We start from the raw sequence: 13,678 nt of genomic DNA, 5'->3' as shown, positions 1-13,678 counted from the left end.
ATGATGTCCCCTCCCTCTGGCTTTCCCCTGATAGGACCTCCTCCCATTTCTGATTCATCCCTGCGGGCAGGCATGTGCACTGCTTCCATCATTCTCCATGGGCTTCACACTAATCACCCAATAGGTTCCCATTTTACAGGGTTTCATCCTTCCAACATCCACCCTGCTCCCTCAACAGGACCTTACTCCTAGGATTCACTTCTAAGTCCATCATGCTATTCCCATAGGATTCCTCTCTCTCCTCTGGGGATTCTTACATGCATAGCACCCAAAATGAATATTTACTTGATTTTATCTGACTACAATCTGTCCCTTTATATTATGTATGTATGCATCCCCATGATAGCTAGGGTCTTACTGAGTCAGGTTACAAGTCACCCTTTCAGACCCCTCCAAACTGCTTCAGACCCCTCCAAACTTCGGGGCCGTGCAGTGCAAACACAGGTCACTCACTGGGTCTCCAAACACACAGTGGTCTCTCGGGGTATGTCTACACTACAAGTGCTACAGCAACACAGCTATGGCACTGCAGCTATGCTGCCATAGCGCAATGGCAGACACTTGCTACAGCAATGGAAAGGATTTTTCCATCATTGTGGTAAATCCACCCCCTCCAGAGGCGGTAGCTAGGTTGATGGAAGAATTCTTCCATCAGTCTAGCAGTGTCTACAGCAGGGCGAAGGTTGGTTTAATATCTTCTCAAGGTGTGGATATTTCACACCCCTAAGCAGCAGAGCTAGGTCATCCTGTGTTTTAAGAGTAGACTGGGCCTCAGTGGAAGCATCTCACATGAGCTTCATCCCACTTCCTCCTGGCCCTGCCCTGCAGGGATGGGACCCCTCTGCAATAAGAGCGAAAAGGGGAGTTAATCTCAGGGTATCTCTGGTGGGCCAGTGAGTTTCACTGCTTTAGGTCAACAGAGGATGGGCCCCCCGTAACATGTCAGGATGTTAATGCCAGGCTGTGCTGGGTGGGGGAGTGACATGTGCGTCAGCTCCGGCCACGCTTACCCCTCCTGCTCTCAGAAATATCCAGCAAGGTAGCACCTAACCTGGCTTCTCCTTAGTGTTAGCTGCCCTAAAGGCTCTTCCCTCACTGCTGCTCAGCCCTGATCCTGTCTCCCCAGAGATCCATCCCCACCTCCCTCCCTTGTCAGCGGGCTGGGTAATGCGACCCCTGCCTCAGCAAATCTCAAGAACCCACTAAGGCTCCACACGGCTAATGGGTTATAGTCACCTCCTCTCCTAAGCTTGTATGCTGGGGGGTGGAAAGCAACACGTGAGTCAGCTTTGGCCACACTCAGTCCTCCTGCTCTCTGTGCATGGGGTGCACAAGGCAATTCTATCCATCAGTTAAACTGCCAGCCCCATCTGTCAGTTAAACTGCCAGCCCCAGCATTCCAGGCTGCCCAGCAACAATCTGCGCCTCTCCCATCCGCTGCCCTGGAGGGGCGAGATACTGCGTCCGCCATGGAGGGCTGTAAGCTGTAAAGGCATGAAAGCTTCACTTTCCCCAGCACACTCTGACACTGCCCCCATAATGGATCTTGAGCCTGCCCTGCAGGGACCCCCCCGCCTTCTTGGGCTGAGAGGGGAAGCCAGTCTCAGTGTAGGTTGGTCTTATCTGGGGATTTCAATCCCCCCTCCCTCTCCAAATTTTTGAACCTCAATCATTTACTTTTGGGGCTAGCTGGCTTTGGGGGAGTCATGCATGGATCAGCACAGGATCATGGTCTATCTCTCACACACACACACAGGATAAGCAATGCAAACTTCTGTGCTCCTCTCTCCCTCCCCATGCCCCACAGAAAGGGATGCTGCTGGAGTCAACAGGGACTTTATGGTGTCTTGTATCACCTTTCTATTCCATTCCTTTATGTAGCGTGAATGTCAGTCTCCAAGAGAGTCTAGAAAGTTTGCAGTCCTCTCCCTACTCCACCATAAACACACTGATCTGCAACAGGAGACTCCTCTTCCTAGGTTCACTCACAACCGTTGCTCCAATAGCAATAATTAATAACGGACTCTCTTTGGGCATAGGGATTGGCAGTATATGTCTGCAGGGGAGCTGAGAAGTACGTATAATGGCAAACACTTGTCCCCAAAGTCCTGAATCAGTGGACACTGCCCCCAAACAGTCAGATGGAAACCCATTTCTCTATAGCCTCTCCAAAATTGAGCCAATAAAAATGTCTCAAGAGAAAGGAATAGGCACCAAAGAAATTTAATAAGTTCTTTATATTTAACCTTCAGAACATCTGATCAAAAAAACTGGGAGCTTCTGCTTAGACACCTAACTATGCATTTAGAAGCTTAACATTAGGCACCCATCTTTTGAAATCTTGGCCAGAAGTTTTAAGGCTATATTGTGCCTTGCTCCTGTGTACATGGGAAGGAGGGTGATTTCAAGAAGCCTCCCCCTGCCTTTCACACCCTCCTCCTCATAGACAGTGAGGGAGCTCTTCAGAGCACAGGCCATTCTTTCTGAGTGTTTGGAAAGCACATTGCACATAGTGTGTTCTACCATACTTATTGATCAGAATAACCCACTCAGTCATCAGGGACTGTTGAATTCTTTGTGCTTCCTGCAGTGTACAGGCTGCTTCCTCTTAGTGTTCTGAAGGTGCTAGCCAGCACAAAAAATGCTGGGAGAAAATAAGGTCATGGCCCCATCACTCCTTGTCACCAGTCAGTACAGATAACTGGATAAACAGAGTAGGAGAGGTTCATCTTGTTAAGTCATGAGCATGGCCTCATTTTTCACTTGGAAGCAGGGTTGGATTTAGGGGCAGGCTACCCAGACAACCGCCTGGGATGCCAGGCTTGGGGTGCGCTGGTCTCAGGGTGTTATTTTTGTTTGCGACAAAAGGGAAAGTAGAATGTTTGAAGTAAAATGTTTTAGGTATTCCGTATGCGGATTCATTTTTCACTAACTTCCTAGAATGTTCTGGGCCTTTGTAGAATCTCTTGGACCCTTCCAGACTTTTTGAGAACAACATTTTCCTCAAATACTGCTGTATTCTGTGAATTACAAGAACTGGTTGTATTTTCTGTCTACACAAAAGAAAACTGAGAGCAGCCATTATGGTCTGCACAAACATAAAGAGATTCAAATACTTTGCACTTATACAGCACTTTACATTTTCCAAGCATTATGCAAACAGTAACTAATTAGTCCTCCAAACACTCCTGTGAAGTGTGTAACTAAGAATTATCCCCACTTTATAGATGAGGAAAATAAGGACAAGCGAATAAGTGAAAAGATATTACCTCACCTACCCAGGGGCAGCCTGTCCATATAGGTGAACTAGGCGGTTGCCTAGGGTGCCAAATTAAATGGGGTGCCAAATTTGAGGGGAAAAAAATCAAATTTTAAAAAAGAAGAAGAAAAAGATGAAAAAAATAGAAATAAAATAACAAAGATGTCATTATTTCAATTCATGTGCACATACAGAGGGAATATGAATTATAATTTCTCTACATTTCTGAGAATTTATTAATATGTCAAATCTTCTATTTACTGCAAAAATAATATTTTAGCTAAAAAAACTTTCAATTTGCAATGTAGGGTCAAGATGACCCACTCCGTAATTTTAACAAGCAATAACTCAGCCACAGTGAAACACATCCACCAGCGGCAAGAACTGCAATGCTAGCGACATCTAACTCAAATATACATCAAGGTTGCATAGCCAGAAATTCATGTAGACCGGAGATATTGCGAGTTGATATATGTCAAACAGTCATTTTAACACACGTTGCAGTAGATGGTTAACAATCGAGCGAATGCTGTGGGAAATTGTTTCTTGGTGCCAAAGAATAAAGAATAATGTCTTTCAGCATTATAAATCCAAAATATGAGTATCTTTAAGTGTTATTAAACCTTAGTGTTATTATCAGGCTATATAATTATTAACTTCTCTTTGTTATAACTGGTTCACATGTAATAAATAAGGCCCATAAAAGAAAAGTAATAGTGTTAATGCTTAATAGACTACGAAAGTGAAGACGTCACACTCCAGGTGAGTAACCATAAGGAAGGGGATTACTTTCCAAACAACCAGTGTTGGATTATAACGTTGAAAAAGGTCACTTTGTTTCCATGTTTCCAGATGAAGGAATTTTACTTGGAGAGGAGGTTAGCTCACATCTATATGGAAGCAGTTTGGAACATCAAGATGAAGGTATATTACTCTGAGATGAGGGTAGCTCACATCAACAAAAAAGGAGTTTGGAAACTCAAGATGATGGAAACTTATTTCTAGATGAAGGCCACTCACAGCATCAGATTGATATGGAAGTGGAGAAAATTTATTACCTTCAGACACACATGCAGAAATTGAAGTAAATGAAGTAGAAAGAAAAAGGATGAAGTTACAAACAAGTTACAGTATGGGGACCCAGCTTCATGGCCCAGATATGATGACCATGTGTGGCAAATTCTTGTGGAACATGGACGCGAACAAGTTCATGAATTTCCTTTCCCTAAGGATGGAAATAAAAGAAAATTCTCTGCTCAGCATTACAAGAGGAAACTCATAGGGAGGAAATTCATCGAAACTGGTTACAATATTCAGTGTAGAAGGACTCTGTGTTTTGCTTTTGCTGCAAGTGGTTTAGAAATCAAGCAATTGGTACATCACTTACTGAAAATAGTTTGAAGGACTGAAAAAACATATCTTCAATTCTCTCTTCACTTGAAAGAAGTATAGAATGTTTGGAATGTTTTCAAAATTGGAAAGAACTTGAATTATAATTGAAAAAAGGAAAAACTATTGATAAAGAAAATTTACATGTAATCAAGGAAAAAGAAGAATATTGGCAACAAATATTAAAGCATCTGATTGCTTTAGTGAAAGTTCTTAGTGGGCAGAATTTAGCATTCAGTGGCCATGGTAGAAATGAAATATTATACACTTCAGGTAATGGAAACTTTTTAAAATTTGTTGAATACCTAGCTTTGTATGATCCAGTCATGAAGGAGCATCTATGCAAAATAACTGATCATGAAACACAGGTTCATTACTTAGGAAAAAACATGCAAAATGAAGCCCTCCAAAGGGGGGAGGGATAGCTCAGTGGTTTGCACATTAGCCTGCTAAACCCAGGATCATGAGTTCAATCCTTGAAGGGGCCATTTAAGGATCTGGGGCAAAAATCCACCCAGGGATTGGACTAGATGATTTCCTGAGGTCCCTTCCAACCCTGATATTCTATGAAATCCTAGCAAATGCCATTAAAAAGAAAATCATAGAAGCAGCCCATTCCCCAAAGTACTTTTTAATAATACTGGACTAGATGTGTCATGTTGAACAAATAACAATGATCATTCATTTTGTGGATATGGAAAAGTCTGCAGATGAAGATAATGTTGAAGTGCTCATAAAGGAACATTTTTTGGTTTTCATACCACTGAAGAAAATAACTGGAGCATTTATGACTGAAACTATTCTACAAGAGCTTGAAACAATGTCATTATCTGTTGAAAACTTACGTGGCCAAGGCTATGATATAATGGGAGTAATATGAAGGATAAAGACAATGGTGTGCAAAGGAGAATCATGGAAATCAATCCTAGGGCCTTTTTCATTTCTTGCAGTTTGCATTCTCTGAATTTGATTGTCAATGATGCTTCTAGATACTGTTTGGAGGCAAAGTAGTTTCTTTGACCTGGAGCAAGGTGTTTATGTGTTTTTCTCAGGCTCAACATGCCGTTGAGAGATTCTGACTTGCCATGTGAATTCTCTAACTGTGAAACCACTCAGTCAGACAAGATGGGAGAGTTGCACTGATGCTTTGAAGCCTCTTTGCTACGAACTTGGAAACATTTGTGATGCCCTAATTGAAATTTCTGATGATACTACCTTTACTGGATCATCTGGCAATACAGCACGTTCAGGTGCAAAAGCTGTTGCAAATGGCCTTTCCAAGTTCAAATTTGTGACTTCACTCATTTTGAGGTATAATATCCTTTTCGAGATTAATCTCACTAGTAAGCAACTTCAGGAAAAACCTTGAATATACGTTGTGCTATTCAAAAACTGCAGCAAACTAAAAATATTCTGGAGGAATTCAGAAGAAATGAAGGGTTCGAAAGAACACTGGTAGATTCTCTCGAGCTTGCTGAAGAAATAGACTTTCCAACAAAATTTGAACCAGAGCCAGTTCACATTCGGCAAAAGAAACAGCAGTTTTCATATGAAGGATGAGACCCACCCATTCAGAATCCAAAACAAAGGTTCAAAGTGAATTTCTACTTCACAGTCCTTAATACTGCTATTCACGCAGTTGACAAAAGATTTCAATAGATGCAGCAGCTAGAGTCAGTATTTGGCTTTCTATATGATATCCACAGCTTGCAAAAGTGAGCTTCAGGCTTGTAGTGAGCTTCAGGCTTTTTCAAGATGACTTAAGAAACATTCAACTCCTGAAGAAGTACTGAAGTTTGTTTGTGAAAATAAACTCATAGACAATTTTCCAAACATTTTTATAGCTCTATGCATTCTTTTAACTTTGCCAGTTTCCATAGCTAGTAAGGAACATAGCTTCTCAAAGTTAAAATTGATAAAAACATATCTGTGTTCAACAATGGTGCAAGAGAGATTTGTTGGACTTGCAACAATGTCAATAGAGCATGAAATAGCTGGAAAACTGGATCTAAAAGAACTAGTGACTGAATTTTCAAAACTTAAATCAAGAAAAATCATGTTTTAAGAGCACAGAGTGTTTTTTATTTGGAGTGTTTTGTAAATACAGGTTAAAGTTCATTGAAGAGTTTTCTTCTTTCTTTGTATATTGGATGTGGTGGTAATGGCAGTTAAAGCAGGGTAGCGCAATGGATGGGATTGGATTTGTAATAATAAAAATTATAATTAACATTTTAATGTATTTTTATTTGAAAACATACTGAAATATCATCTAGCTGTTGTGTACAAATCTATTCTGAAAATTTCATATCTCTATTTTATCTGATCTCAGAAACATTGGTTGGACAGATGAACGGAGGACAAACCGAATCATTAAGCCTCTATTTAAAAAAGAAAACAAAATGCTTAAACATTAAAAGGAAAAAAGTGGCAAAATGTTTCCCAGATTACCAAAAACCTCAGCTTAGAACTTCCCTTGGAGTTTGGGGTTGGAGGAGCTGATTGCATGGTTCACCTAGGGTGCCAGTTGCTGGTAGCTAGTCTAGGGCCGCCCTGCACCTACCTTGTCACTCCAATAGCATCCAGCAAGTTAATGACAGAACCAGGATTAGAACATTATCCCTTGCCCGACACCAGGTATAGCTATTTACACCAGTATAAAATGCTACCAAGTCAGAATGGTAGAGTTTTATACCCACCTCACACTGATTTAAATAGCTGCATAAAGTGCAGGTCAATGGGAAATCGGGTCCCCTGTCTCCCAGTCCCAAGCTCAGTTTACTAAATCACAACTGCCATTCTGTGAAGGGGACAGGGATCAGTTACTATCACCTGTTCCAGAGGACAGAAAAAGAAGTACTTAGGTTTTCCCTGCTGCAGCTCAAGTCTAAGTTAAATATAATTTGGATATACTTTAACTACAAGAACTAGTAGGCAATGATGGGACAAACTATCCATGCAGCTACAAAGCCATCACACTATCCTAGAGCCCACAAATACTTATACACATGAGTAACTTTATGCATGAGGGGTAAAATTCTGGCCCTGTTGAAGTCAGTGGCAAAACTTCCATTGGTTTCAATAGGACCAAGATAATGCCTCCAAAGTCTCATTGAGTTCAAAAGGAATGTTTACAAGAATAAGTGTTTGCTGGTCCGAGGCCCAAAGCTAGATTCCCATCTTCTAGAGATAGTTTAGAAATAATAAAATGTATTCATTACCCTATAAGATTATCTAGATGACTAGGGGCAGCTGGCAACCCAAATGTTTCCTTTTCAGAACTCTTTTCTTCATTATTGCTATGACAAAATTTACACTTTGTAGGAATCACTTTCTTAAAATTGAAAATGGTTTTACAGGTAGAGAGCTTGACATTAAGGTGTAATTCTGAGCTCATTTCCTACAAGTGATACTGATATTTTGCTTTCAGTGTTAAAAATCTGTATCACCTTTCCTGGCCAAATCCTGCTTTGACACGAACTTGCAGGGGGTGAGGTTCCAATTAATCTAGATGCGAGCTATGCATGAAAAGCAGAGGGCAGAATTGGGCTTCCTAATTTTATCGTGACATTAAATTACTACTAGCAGCATTCTGTAGGATGTTGGTGTTGATCTAGACAGTAAAACTGCATACATGGAGATTGTTTGTACAATCTAGTTCAAATCTGAACAGCTCAGAAGAGATAATATATATAGTGAATTCTTATATGAATTACTCCAGTTTGGCTAGGTAATGAAATAGCATAAACTGAAATGAGAAAAATGATACTTGATGATCCATACCTGTCACTAAAGCTGTAAGAAATAGCCAACGGAGACATAATGCAAATTAATGTAGAGTGGTGTGTTTTTCTTTCTGGAGAATTGCTTTGTCAATTCTTTGTTAAGGTCCTTGCCAAAGCTAAGGGCTGGCTGCTCCTCTGTCCCCTCTTCTGGTCTCTTCCGAGTACACTCCTACAGATCTTCAGTCTCTGGGGCAGAATGCTGGGATTTTCCCACTCTCAGACCAGACCCAGTAGTACAGTACCTTGCATACTAACTGTGATTACTCAGCAGGTCCAACTGGACTCAGTACCTTTCATTCTTCCCTGTGGGAGCTATGAGAAATGGTAACCCCAAACAGCCTTCTTAAAATTAAGTATACTTTAATCTTAACAGTAGGAACACAGCACAAGAGAAAGGGATTTTTAAAATCATGAAACAGTGTGTATGCCTCTGTATCTTACTTAAAAGATTTAGGTAGTCATATCTAACTCCAGACCTCTTTCTCCCTGGAGTCTAGGGGTCAGACTATTTCCAAGCAGTCTCTGGCTTAGTCTCCTTTTTAACCATCTAACATCTTCAGGAGACTATCTAAGACTATATCTAAACTTACAGCGTTACAAGGTCATAGTTGCAGCTACACTGCTATAGTGAGTGTCAACACCAAAGCACTACAGCAATGGAAGGAGTTCTCCCATCACCGTAGTTAATCCTCTTCCCCAGGAGGTGGTAGGTCAATAGATGAATTCTTCCACCAACCCTGCTCTGTCTACAGCAGGGGTTAGATCAGCATAGTTACGTCTCTGAGGGGTATGGATTTAGCTATGCCAATGTCCATTTTCAGTATAGATCAGCTCGCAGTCTTTTAACCCTTCTTAGGCACTGATCTCTTCCCCCTCAACAGGGGCTCAGACATTCCTGGAGAAACTTGTTTAGTTGGGGATCTAGCCAGTGCATCATGGCCAATGGCTCCTGTATTGTCCCTCAAGTGTTTGAAGAGGGGCATATCCGCATTTCCCTTCCCCCTCTTAGGCAACTTTTCCTGACAATGTTGCTAATGACTTAACACAATATGTGCATGAAGTGCAAAACACAATAGCCCAATCAAGATACCGTACTCATAAATTATTACATGCAGCTACAAAGCCATCACACTCCTTTTTCCCAGTTATAGCCCTAGCTGCCTTTTTTGCAGTCACTTCAACAGCTCGGTAGCTGAGTCTTATTTGTGTCTCTTTTTAGAAGTCCTGACTGCACCAGAATGCTCTAGACTTTTCCATGGGGAGCATTTTTTTTCTTTTACTCTCAATCATTGTCTGCATATATAAATATCTGTACACACAGTCATATAAACAACGGATCAATAAAAGCAGGCAAGCTGTTGAATTTTTTTGTCTGTTAGCATTGCTGCATAGTTGAATCAAAAGGAGGTGGTGCAGACTTTCCATTTGACTTTCTGCTCCTTGAATGCTGAGCAGCTTTCAGCGCTTCTGGGATGCTCATTTCCAATCTTGGATGCTGAAAGAATCAGACTCCGGTTCTAAGTTAATGTCTCCTGGGATATTTGGCCAGAGGACAGTTTCAAAACAGGCTATGCTGTGTAAGATATCGTTTTTATTACCACTTGCTCAATTTAAATTGCTGCTTATTAATATTAAAATGTTAATACTTTTTCAGCAATGGATCAGATTTTACTTATTTATTTGGAAATTAAACTTGAAATACTTTTGGCAAACATTTACTACTGTTACAGTTCTGTGATCTAAGTGTGCTAGAAGCATATCCATCGCTCCTCTTCCTCATCCTGTTTTTAATGCCCACCCTCATGGCTCTGTATCTTTCCCACCATCCCGCTAGCCCAGCAGGACTAGACATGTTTCCTTTTGAAGTCTGTAAACATTCTTTGATCACCCAGACTGTTAGCTAGCCAATTATGCAGACATTTAAATATCTATCTGGAGTACAGCTGGGGAAATAGTGGGAAAATGTATTCACAAATATTTGTGCAAAATCTGACTGGTGATTCTGTTTGGCCAGGTTTGTATCCTTTTTTATTTGTTTTTCTGGCAAACATTGGGGTTACCATTATTTGTGCATAGAATTGCTGGGGGAGGGAAGCTTTTAATTACAAGTGTCATACCCAATGAAGCATATGCTGCAGGACTATAGGAATTAGTGCTAGAAGTGTTGGGATGCCTACTTCTCTGTACACTGTGTAATGGGGTGATCTGCCACCTTAAAGGTAGTGGTGCCTGGTGGCGCAGCCCACCCCATCATATACCATGGCCGTTTAAGATTTTGTCGAGTCTTATATTCAAAGTCCAAAGATCTGTTGGATGAGAGGAAATGGTCCAAGGAATAAGTAGTGTGTGGGTGGAATTCCATTATTATCTCTTCAAGCACCTGGACCAGGACCCTTGCAGAATTGGCAGTGCAAGGGTCCCCTCTCCTCCAGCCATGTGGGATGAGCTTTAGGAATGTGACCAGCATATATGCTGCCTCTCTCTCCTAGCAATGCAGGCATCAGCAGAAGAAAGCTAGACTGCTGAACCCTCAGGGCTTCAGAACTAATTGTTGAGGAAAGGCTCCAGCTAAAGGAGAGACAGACCCAAGGTCCTACAGCTGGCCTAAGTGACTACTTCAGCTCCAAAAAAGAGAGCTGGGTGACTCCTCCCTGAACGAGGTAGACAGAGGGACTGTCTAAAATATAACCCCAACCCTGGAAAGAGAGCTAGGGAAGACTCCTGCTTGAAGGAGGGAGATTCTGATGGTTTGAGCCACAGCCCTAGCTCCAGGAGGAGGATTACGGGAACTCTAGCCTAATGAGGGAAACCATAAACGTGGTTTGAAATATGGCTTGGTAAGAGCTAGAGAGGCTCAGGAGCCACCTAGAGCAGGGGCTTTCAGCAACAGACTAGTGTGGTGAGAAACCACCTGGGAAACCAGACCCTATTTAGGAGAGGATCACAGGATGTGAACCTGAAAAATGGCCTAAAAGTTGGAAGCAGACCAAGGAAATAGTAAGGGGTTGGGAGATTGGCCCCAACAACCCTATAAGGGGTCTCTAGCTTGAAACCAAGAGAGTGAATGAGCAAGCATGGTTTCCCCTGCCAAACCCAACAAGAGGGTTTATTAAGGCCTTGAACAAGCAGGCCACAATCAAAGAGGCCAGGGACTATACACCTTCATGTAGTGTGACTGGCCTGCTGTGGTATTGAACTCTTTACAACCCTAAAAGGGTAAAGGACTACCAGCAACCCAGTTGAAGGGCAGAGGTTGTGACAAAGGACCAACAAGCAGGCTAGACAGCAAGAGAGATCCGTCAGAGGAGGGAAACTGAAACAGTCTTATTGTAATTCCAGTTTTTGCCACAAGGGGGCACACAAGATTGAAGGCAACCGGTAGCACACTGGCTTAGAGTGTTTGGTAGTGAAGGTGTTAGGAGGTAGGGGGAGACCAGACAATTGAGACAGCCAACAATTTCAGCACAAATACAACTGACTTATCTGTGGTTATTGCAGTATGAGCAGCTGTGGGGAGGAGAAGGGATGTGTGAGCTGTGGAAAAGTCGCTTGCCTAGAAAAAAATTGCACATCTAGTCCTAGAACATGGAATAAGGCATCTGTTCTTGGGCATGGAGTCCTCCGATTCCTGCCCCTCCTCAGTTTCTGATCAGACACTCTATGGAGCCACCTCCATTCACAGCTGCATTCTATTGTAGAAGAACAACATTTGTTTGTTTTTGGGTGGAGGGAGAAATTGATCATTATTCAATGTGCTGTCCAAAATCTGACTGAATGAAATGGGTAACTACTGACTGTATTGTCTAAAATCTATCCTCTCAAATGTAATAAGAGATCAATATCATACCAAAATCTAGGAATTAGTCCCATTTGAATTGCCCTAGTAGCATAATAATATATAATTGAAAAACTTTTAAATACCACTTTATAGCTCATTATCTGTGCCCAGTTGAGTAACTGCTCTTTCTCTAGAGCACTTTAGAGCCTGTTTTTGATTATTTTATTTAAAAATTAGATCTCTTTTTTAAAGACAAGCAAACTGCTTCATATAACATAAGAACTGACATGAACTGTCACCCAGCACTTGAAACAGATCCACGCTGAATCTCATTTATGATTCAAACAGTTTTGACAATGTTTTTAAAGAAACTTCCTCCCCCATTTCACCAATATTGTAACACTAATTTAGTGATCTGAGCAACTGGATGGAAACAATAATACTCCTTTTTGCCACTAGATTAAAATCCAACAGATTTCATTATCTTAATACTATGACAAGGGATACTCTGCAAATGCTTTGAACAGATACCCTCAGCCCTACATCCTTCTAATTAATTTTACACTTGCAATTTTCTTATTGTGTTTGTTTTCAGCTGAGCCATGTAGATAATCAGTTCTTGCATGAGTTTCTGGATGTGATCAATTATTTTCTGTTAAATATTATTTGTGGTTTGGTAATGACTAGAGACAGAACCAATCAAGGATCAATGCTCTATCATGCTATCCGATGAATAACATCCATAGATCAGTCCCCACCCCAAGAGTTGACATTCTAAATCTAAGACAGGAGCCAGCAGGAGAGATACAACAAACCATGGTGTTGGGGTGGGGAGCACGAAGTAACAGTGAGACAGTTATGATTAGCGTACATAAATGTTTTTATTTCATGATGTCTGATAATCTCATCATGCTTGTGTCCTATGCAAGACCTTCATCTATTGTATGCCCTAGGGGTGAATACTGCATTTCATATTTTAGATCACATCTTGAGTAAAAGACACATCATACACCTTTTTTTCTGTCTCTCTCGAGAAGTCATCGAGGCCATGCCTCTGCAGTGAGGTAGGACCAACTAATCCTAAACCGTCCCTGACAGATGTTTGTTCAACCTGTTCTTAAAAACCTCCAATGACAGGTATTCTTTGAACTCCCTTGGAAGCATATTCCAGAGTTTAACTATACTTACAGTTAGAAAGTTTTTTCTAATATCTAACCTAAATCTCCCTTGCTGAAGATTAAGCCCATTACTTTTTTTCCTACCTTCAATGGACGTGGAGCACAAGTCATCACTGTCCTCTTTATGGCAGCCCTTCTCAGTCTCTTTTCTCAAGACTTAACATGCCCAGTTTTTTTAACCTTTCCTCATAAATTTTTTAACTCTTTTATCATTTTTGTTGCTGTCCTTAAGACTCTTTCCAATTTGTCCTCATCTTTCCTGAAGTGTGGTACTCAGAATTGGACATAGTAC

The sequence above is a fragment of the Chelonoidis abingdonii genome, chromosome 1, assembly GCF_003597395.2.
Source record: "Chelonoidis abingdonii isolate Lonesome George chromosome 1, CheloAbing_2.0, whole genome shotgun sequence".
NCBI lineage: Eukaryota > Metazoa > Chordata > Testudines > Testudinidae > Chelonoidis > Chelonoidis abingdonii.
This window is presented reverse-complemented; position numbering follows the sequence as displayed.